The following is a 10,005-nucleotide window of genomic DNA, read 5'->3' as shown; positions in this document are numbered from 1 at the left end:
GACAGCCAAAAATACAAACATGACAGCTAAAATTACAAACAAAAGTCTCATGTGAGTGCTGTATAAGTTTATGTTGGTTTTGTGTGTTAACACGAAAGTTCACGCCTCAAATCTGATAAGGTTGAATTCCTACTACTACTACTACAAACAATAAAACTAATAGATGTGTTCAAATATCATTAACGATGGATGTTTAGCAGTATCCGAAATAGCAATATGGTAAGCCCAAGAGTTCAATTAATGAAAAATTAAAAAGGTTTTTTGAATATGAGAATTCTCTCATTATTAACCCTCTTTATATTCATTACAGATTTTCTGCCACAGACCAAAAAAACTTTTTTTTAAAATTATTATTAAATTCTTTAATTTAGTTGTTAATGAAGATAATGCTTTTAATGAAGTTGTCTGCTCTGTCTGAACGTAGTTTTATGTGTATATGAGTATAATGCAAAGTACGTAAGTGAAGCTCATTATTGTAGTTGACATGATCGACCAAATTGCGTTGCAATAATTTGGAACTTTCAGTTCCTTGTTGTAATTTATTACAGGCACAAATAGTGGAGAAATAGGCTTAGGCCGTTGTCAGAAGAATGTCTATGACGTATGTCAAAGCTATACACTCTAAGGGTGTGTTTGCACATTGCGTGCACGTGTATGCAACTTTTTCTGCGTTGTAAGAAAATGTTTATTTTTTTTATTTTTTTGTTGGCATGAAAACATACGATTATTCGCCTTTCATCTGCTACGTTTTGGCAAATAATTTACCAGAATTCCAGTTCTTAATAATTAATTAAAAAAGAAAATATCGTACTTCAACTAAGAATAGAATAGAGTGGTAGCAGTATTTAATAGAGTTTGTGGTTTCCAGCGAAGAAGAGCAATGTGACCAAAATAGATTTACTCTACTGTTGACTAATCCTAACTAAACGAAGACATTCACAAAGTTAGTTGGTTGGTTGATTGCACTGACAAGTCAGCAGATATTCTTCCACTATCCACAATTAACGCTTAGTATTATACTAACGATTATCATCAGATTTCTTGAAGACACCTCAAGAGAAGAAACTAAATCTATCTCTTTGAATTTAGGTGACTTAACAGATCTTTTGTACTTACCAATGAACTGTTCGACAAACTATCAAGAAAGTGCGGCCCTAGAAACGTGTATATTCTGGAAGTCATAGCTGGGATGTGACTGAAAAAATTAATGATAGTTCTATAAGTTTCCAGAACTTCTACCATGAGTATTAGAAAAAAATTCGCAGTTTCTCTATGACGGTTTCTATACATCAACGATCAGAGAGGACCTTATTAAACCTTGCAGTGTTCACTAGATTTGTTCTAATGAGTTGCCAGAGTTTTTAATTTGTTATATGAAGCTAATTCGACCCCGAAATTACACATAATATTTTAGTGCCTTCTTTTTATTTTTTGCTAGCTGTAAAGATAAAGGTAATTATTTTTCTAAATGAACCCCAAAGAAAGACGTGAAGTTTCTTTACAAAAAAAAAAAGGATACAAATCCTTTTAAACTAGAATAAGCTAGAGATCCCGATGTCTAAGACAAAAACTGGTTACAGATTTGACGTCAAAACGCTGAGAAAGAAAATTTAGTGTTGAATTTATTTATTAAAGAATTAGAGTTAGCACTTCACTTATATCACTTATTTGTACATAAAGAATACTTTCCTGCGGAGACTCTTTATCTCAGGTAAATCGATTAACAAATCACATAAAGTATCTTTTCCAGCATTGAGAATACTGCTCCATAGCGCTTTTTAACGCTAAGCCAGGTTTAGACAGTTTATGGTATATATTTAAAAATTTGACGATTATAACTTGTAAATATAAACCCAGTTCTAGCATTGCACGTAAAAACAGATGATTATATATATTTATATATATATATTTTAATATATATATTTTTATTATCTAAATATTTTTACTGCTTAGTTTATTTATAAATAAATCATATTAAATTCTATTTTATTTTTTATTAGAAAAATAGTTGGTTCAATGAGGCACATTATCATCACAGCACTTTTATTACAAGAAATAGTTCTTGTAGAATTTCTTTTACTACAATTTGATATCGAACATAGATAATGTTATCTTTTTCGGCATTTCTTAGATAAAAGATTGACCTAGCGAAAAAATATGCATTCGTTAGGTAAAGTAGGCTAAATCAGATTTCTAAACGATATTCTCTGCCGTCAATTTAATACAGTGAAAACCCCTTTAACGGAGTGAAACTGAGAACACTCCTTTTAGATAAATAATTGATTTGTAAAATTAATAATTTTTATTATAACCCATATTTTAATGAAAGAAAAATAAATGGAGAAGACCTAGTGTAAGAAGAAAATATTCATCATGATTTAGAAATATTCGCGAATGGACCGGCATGGGAACGTTTAGGGCAACCATTTATATGGCCCAAGAGAGAGGGGCATACTTGAATGTTATTGTCAATTTAAACTAATTTATATTATTGTTTTATTAAAACCTTGTAAGTGCTGATATAGAATTTGTGTTGGATAATTGTATGTAAATTTTCAGTATTTATAAAAAAAATGTTCAACATGTATACAATTAATGAATATACTAGTCAACATCTAGTAGTTAAAGAACAGGAATGTTCATTGAATCTCTCAGCTAACCAATTTTAAGTGTTTACTCTGTTTCTCAGGTTAACTCTTTAACGCTCTTAAAGTAATAGTTGTCAATATTGACGTTATTTCCAGAAGATTTGCTTATTGACAGAAAGTGTGTTTTAACCACTAAAACCATAAAATTTGCTTGTTTTTTTTAATTCCAAAAAGCTGCACTGACTTCTTCTGGTGTTAAGGCCATCGTTCTCAATGTCCTTGGGATATGTCATTAGTAGAAGACTGTAGAAGATTGCTGCTTGAACTATCGTTCTTAACATGGAATTTAAGAAGTCGCTTAATAAGAAGTCATTTTGCTATCGTATGGATTGTAGAGTTTCTGTAGACATCTAATAAATCTGGTGAAGGCTCTCAATATCATTTCACATAACCATATAAGTTTAATGGAGTTACTAAATTCCGTTATAGCAATATAAAATGTGGTTTGAATTGTGGTATCAAGCCAAGCGATATATAAAATGACTTTATACTGTTTTTTGCTGTAGCTTTACTTTTTATTTTTTGATTTTAATTCGGTTACTAACAATATGATCAAAAGGGAAAGCTAATGACTTATCCAAGAGGGTAGACAGCGGATCTCAACCCCTCCTAAAATAATTTGAGCTACTTTAAATCAGATATAATGTTTTATTTTCATTTAAATGTGTTCATTAGAACTTTGAGTTCGTCTCCAAAAACTCATCTGACAATGAGTCTCCATGTATGCTTCTGGTGAACTCAGATGAAGTTCTGCCATAACATACATGATTTCCTAAAACAATATATTCAATTTCAAAATATTTGCAAATAAAGTAAGAGGACGAGACCGCGTCACATACATACATACAGTATTACATATATCATATTATGTATGTCTTGTTTTGTACAGTTGTCTCTTATATCGCATCCTGTAAACTGTACCTTAAATAGATCATGTGTTGAACATTTAAGTACGAATTTTATAGATTTCTATTTCATAATTGAAAAAATTAAAGCTGTCCGTACGTATATTTTGTATTTGTGATCAAAATTTAAGAATAACAAAAGAAATTCCTTTATGTAATGTGTACTCGTAAAGCAAATCCATAGAATAAATCAAGGCAACAATAGAGAGGGGCGACAGAAAAAACATCGCTGAACATCTTACTAAATTATTACATTACCAGAACACACTGTACTTATCCTTCGTGTTGTTCCTTCCATTGTTGTTGCTGGTTTTATTATTCACACTTTGTCTTATTTGCTGCTTTTATAGAACAAAAAAAAACAAAAAACATTTAGAAAAGGTATATTTAAAACGTCCTTGAACCCTTTCACAATACATTGCTCCAAATTTTTTAATACCTTTTTTCAATTTCCAAATTTTAAGTCGCCAAAATTTTTATTGAAAATTAAATTAAAATTGTAAATCTTCTTTATAGCAGTTCTTCGGGCATTTATTCCTGTAAGGACTAAAACACTGACTAAAGTACTTAGCTTTCTAACACAGTAAGATGCATCGTAAAAAAAATCCAAAAAAAAATTCCCTTCTTAATGAAAAGGACATTAGGTAATATTACATTTTCCCATGAAGGATTGAAGTTTGCAACTGACCGCCTTGATAACACGCTGCGTGTGTATTAGAACTGCTGGAGACAGGGTCTAAGGTCCAATTCCACTATGATTTGGTGAAAAATAAACACGATTTAAAAAAATTTTTAAAAAATTGTTGGTGGCTCAGTATCAAGAAAAGAGTTTAAGCACATTCTAAATTGGAAAAATTATCAACTATAAAAAATGTATAGTTATTTAATACTATTTGGAATTAATAAAGACCAATAAATAAGTCTATATGTGGCATATCTGCAAACAGATTGACCTAATCCAACTTGTATTTTTTATTGTAGGACACTTTTACCTAAGTTATCGTTCTATACCTTTATAGGAACTTAACTCCATTTTGTATCGTTAGTTTAGTAACCAGATTAACCAAACTTAATCTGCATTTGTTATTGTAGGTCACTTTTATCATATTTTTTAAACTATGGTATATGAAGTATTCCAGAATAAATAGGAGGTGTTTTTAAAAGGTAAGTTAAATCATTTGCCAGTATAATGTCATGACATTTGGTCGAATAGAAGTTAAGTGGTATTATTTAAAGAGATAATTTATTTATGGTATTAGTAAAAAAATGAAAACTTATCAGAGAGCTAACATTAAGGTTTGTTTGAAAAAAAGGTTTTGAGTTTCAAAGCCTCTCCTGAAAAACCATTCTCAGGCCATTTTATGCTCGACATAATGTATTTTAAACGAATTTTAGTTATGTTTTAAAAAACTTACTCTCAATGGATAATATACATCCATCGCATAAGAACCATAGCCGTAAATTTACTTCAGAAGAGATCTTTCAGATACTTTTAATAACTTTAAAAAAATGTTTTTCTTATAAACATTTATGATGCATAAATGATGAATAAACAAAAATATAAATATAATCCGTTAATTAATTTTGGGAGTGACTTCAGCCTCTAAAAAGAGAAGCTTACTATCTGGCTAGGTGTCCATGTGTTATTATGTAAAGTTTATATTTTTGGAAAATTCATTAGCCGATGATGTGAATATGCAAGTTTTTTTTTTATTTTAGTTTTAACTAGTCAATGGTTATTTAAAAATTCAGTGAATAAAAAAACGTTACATACATTTAAGTTTAGAATAGAACTTTTTGATATACGAGTATATACCATACACTGGAGCATGGTATAATACTCCATAAAAAGAAAAATTTTTCAAAAATAATTAAAAATCATATAAAAAAATAAGTTTAATTAAATAATTCAATAATTCTAAAGTTGATTCATTCCAATATAAAAAACAATTGAATTCGTTAATGAACTTTCACAGCAAATCAACAAAACTCCAAGTGAGACCATACAAGTCAAGTATACACTTTTGACCAGTTGGTTAAATATTACTGACTCTATGCTTCAAATTTGGCAGGGAACAAGTTCAGTCCTTGAAATTTTCAGTCTCCATAAATTATTTATAAATAATAAAATATAAAAATTAAAAAAAAAAATACTGTTAATTTTGGTGGTTCAAAAAGCAGCAGTATGGTCAATAAAAAAATACAATTAATTAAAAATAATAAATTTTATTGTTCTAATTCATTACTGTTGTATTAACAAAAAAAATTAACCGGTGTGAAATGATTGATGTATTTCTCTGATATTAAGATTAATATCTTATCTAATATCTTATATCTAAATATCTAATTTCTATTCTAATATCTTTAGAAATCTTAAGACACTCGTTATTTATTTTCTTTTTATAAAAGATAAATTTCACAGAGACAAAAATCGTTAGCCGATTTACTTCCTGTTCTAATTGGCCAGGTGTCCGCTTAAGAAAGGTTAAGCTATTTCAAATAATAGTAATCAAATTGGCTTTAGGAAAATTGTCCACCTATGAGGAGTGTAAGTTCTAATTACCCCCTAACCCTCTACTTCCAATTTGTTTTTTGTATTAAAAAATTATTGAAGACAGTTTTAAGCTAAATAGGCATTATTTGAAAAAATTTTTAAATAAAGATTATATTCAACATCACATATTTAAAATTATGATTAGCGCATAATATTAAGTCTCTTATGGTATAAATATAATGATTATTGACACTATCACAGCAGTTTAATTGCAGACTGCCTTAAGGCAGTCTTGGGAACTACAGGGTTAGGGGAGTTTTTCATCAATCTCAATAGAATTGCTCGGGTGTTCCATCAATATAGGTCAAATTGTTCCTAATAATGATAAAAAAATTCGACTTAGGAAAATTGTCCAACTTGTGCTTGTGACCAGTTTAACAGGAATTTTCGTTAGAAGAGTTTTCACTTTATCTGAATAAAGTTAGTTGGATGTTTAACCAAAGAAATTGAAGTTCTGCTTAATAATAATCACAAAAATTTATTTGGGGAAAATTTTTGACTCAAGAGGATTGTGTGGTTACTCTAAACTTTCGTTACAAAAGTTTTCACTGTATTTAAGTAGAGTTGGTTGGGTGTTTGACAAAAAGATTATTGTTTTGCCTAATTATGTTACAAAAATTTAGTTTAAGAAAATTTTAGAACACAAGTGGAGTGTCAATTTAACGGGAGTTTTCGTTAGCAGATTTATAACTGTATATGAATAGAATTGGTCGGATATTTGACGAAAAGTGGTAAAGGTGCTCTTTATAATGGTAGAAAAAATTGATTTTAGAAAAATCAGTTACGCAAGAAGCCAGTTTAATGGAAGTTTTCAGTGGATTTAAGTAGAGTTGATCAGGTTTCCGACTAAAAGATATACAGTTCTGCTTAATAATGATAAAAAAAATTTACTTGTAATTTTCGTTATTATATTTCTCTATACTCTATTATATCTAAATAGCGTTGGTTGGATGTGCGACCAAAACAGGTAAGCTACTGCGTAGATAGGTAGGTAGGCAGGTTATACCGATTAATTATAAGGGGTTATAAGGATCCAAGGCGATTATAAGGGATCCACTTAGGCTTATTGACCCATAATGTTACAGTATAGTTAAAAATGGTAGAACCACTTAAAAACTTAGGCAAAGATTATAATACTAATCAGGAGAAGATTTTGCAGTTCGTTAAGGTCCCTAAAAAGTAAGGGACCTTAAGGGACCTTTATCATCATGCGTAATGATGATAAAAAAAATTAGTTTTTTCCGTTTGAAGAGTTCTCAATAAATCTGTAGAGATGAAAATCGGCTAAAAAAAGAATTTAGGTACTATCGGTGATGACAGCAAACTTTGCGTTTTTTTTTTAGTTCAATATATAAATATAATTACAATTAGACTTTAAGGTGGTCGAAAGTTGTATATTATGGGAAAATATTTGACAACAACATCCGGTTTACTCAGAACTTATTCTATAGTTAATTGTAGAGCTCATAGTAGTAAAATTTAAAAATATGCATTAATTTAAATTATTAAATATTAATAACATATAAAATTCAGTGAAAAGTGATATAAATAAAATAAAATAAAACAAATTGGAAATGCTTAATAATAAATTGAAACAATTTTTGGTTTTAATTTTTGTAATTTTAAAAGCTATGAGTACCACGTACTATTAAGTAAGCCCACCTGCAAACACATTGACATATATATGCAGTTATGTATTTGGGATACACAGAAAGTGCGTAACTAGCAAATACAATAATGTAGTGCAGCAAAGTTTTTAGGCAGCGCAATAGAACGCAGCCAACGCAGTTAGCGCAGTTAACGCCGCCAACGCAGTCAACCCAACCCCACCCAAAAATCAAAAAATAAAGCAAAGTTAAAGCCGAAAGTACATAATTGCCAAATAGTGAAGTACATAGTGCAAAGTATCTATGTACAAGTCACACATAACAAAATAAATGGTAAAATTTAGCAAATACCCACAAACGTACTACGTACACCCAAAAACAAAGTAAAAGGCATTACAAAAATAATATAAACCCCACCAAAAAATCCAAATAAAAAAAATTTTTTAAAAATTCAAACAAAATAAGCAGCAAAATAAGAAAAGAAAAAAAAAGCTATTTGTGCGCCTACATTCTGCAAAAGTGCGTTTCTTCAAAATATATTTCAGCTGCGAATAAGCGCACACAAGCGCAACACAGCACAACACAACACAGCACAGTACAAAATTCATTATGCTCAAAAGGGGGGTCAGTGGTGTTGAAACTGGCACGACAGCACCAGCACCAGCACTAGCAGCAGCAGCAGCAGCAACACACATTTTGTAAGCAGCGCATACCCACAAAATGAAGAAGAATATGCTTGCGAAAGAAAAACAACAAGCAAAAGGCAAAGGCAAGCAAACGAATTCTGCAATGGCGTTCATATATTTCAAATGGCAAAATACGCAATACACGCAACACACGCAATCAAGAAAGAACAGCAAACGAACTCAACAACACAAAAAAAACAAAAAAAAAAATTTGTATATATCAAACCAGGACAGCAAGAGCATTGGCAAAACGGCAGAGGCAGCGGCAGAGGTAGAGTCACAAGCAAACGCACTTGACGCCATACAAGTTTAGAAAAAAGCACAAAAGGCACGCAAACAGTTTTGCATGCGAGCAATATCGCACGCACTATACATACACACATTGCCAAATGCATTGGTGTTTGTGTGTGCAAGCAGCGAAAAACAGATACGCATACATGCAATAAAGAACAAACGCACAAATTATAGCACCAATGAACGAACATACATACTTACTGACTCGCATATAACAAGAAACATACAAAAGCATACAAAAGCATGAAAAGACGAAAACATAAAAATAAAAATTAACCGAACTAGCAAAAACAACAACAACAAAAAAAAACGCAAAAAAGTAAAATGTACCACATAATAATCCCTTTTTGCTTAAAAGAGCGAGTATATTTTGTGTAAGCCAAATGCCAAATGCTGCTGCTGCTGCTGCTGCCACCAAACTTGCTAATGCAAGTTGAAGCTATTTGTTTTTACTCTCCGGCATACTCTTTCTCTTTCGTTTCGTTTCAGCTTATTTTCCCGTACGGCATAACATAACACGTGTTTGTAAAAATTGCGTAAGCTTTAGCATTCTTTTGTTGCTGCTTGCTTACTACCACGACGGCCAGAGTCAGAGTTCTTTGCGTTTTGTTGTTTTTACTCTTGTAAAGTAAATTTTTGCATTTGTGTTTCCTTTGCTTGCTTTTCCTTTATTTGTTCTCTGCTTTTGGAGTGTTTTTAGAGTGTGTTGTTTTTCATACAATTCTCATACTTGATAAAGTTGGCTTTTAACTGAAGTATGTAGTGCAAGTGTGTGTGTGTGTGTTAGCTGCTCACAAGCTCTTTTGCAGTTTTGCTGTTTTTTCTCTCTGAGCAAAAATCAACTCTTTGACGTATGTACGTAGTCGAACGCAAAAGCAAACGTTGGTATGCTGCTGCTGCTGCTTCCCCTATAAAATACAATAAAATGAAGCAAATAGTGTGAAAGTGCAAACACATGTCAACAAATTCAACATGAATGAAAGGTTTTTGCTTAGGCTTAGTCTCACTCATGGTGAAATAATTCAAAATAAACATTTTGCATTCACATTCGCATTCGCATTTTCTGTGAGAAAGTTATGTGCACTTCTCCGTATCCGTACGATGTATATATGTATCTACACGCAATTGTGCTGTGCGTGAACATAAATTGCGTGAACTACAGGGTGCAATAATTACTTCTGCATACACAATATGTATGTATGTGTATACGTTTGCAATGTAATACATGAAAAGAGAAATGTATTTCTTACAATAAAAGAATTTAAACAAATTTTTCAAAAAATTCAAATAAATAAATCTTTAATTGCACTA

Source organism: Teleopsis dalmanni, chromosome X (genome assembly GCF_002237135.1).
Source record: "Teleopsis dalmanni isolate 2A chromosome X, ASM223713v2, whole genome shotgun sequence".
NCBI classification, from domain to species: domain Eukaryota; kingdom Metazoa; phylum Arthropoda; class Insecta; order Diptera; family Diopsidae; genus Teleopsis; species Teleopsis dalmanni.
The sequence above is the reverse complement of the archived record's forward strand: the minus strand, read 5'-3'. Positions refer to the sequence as shown.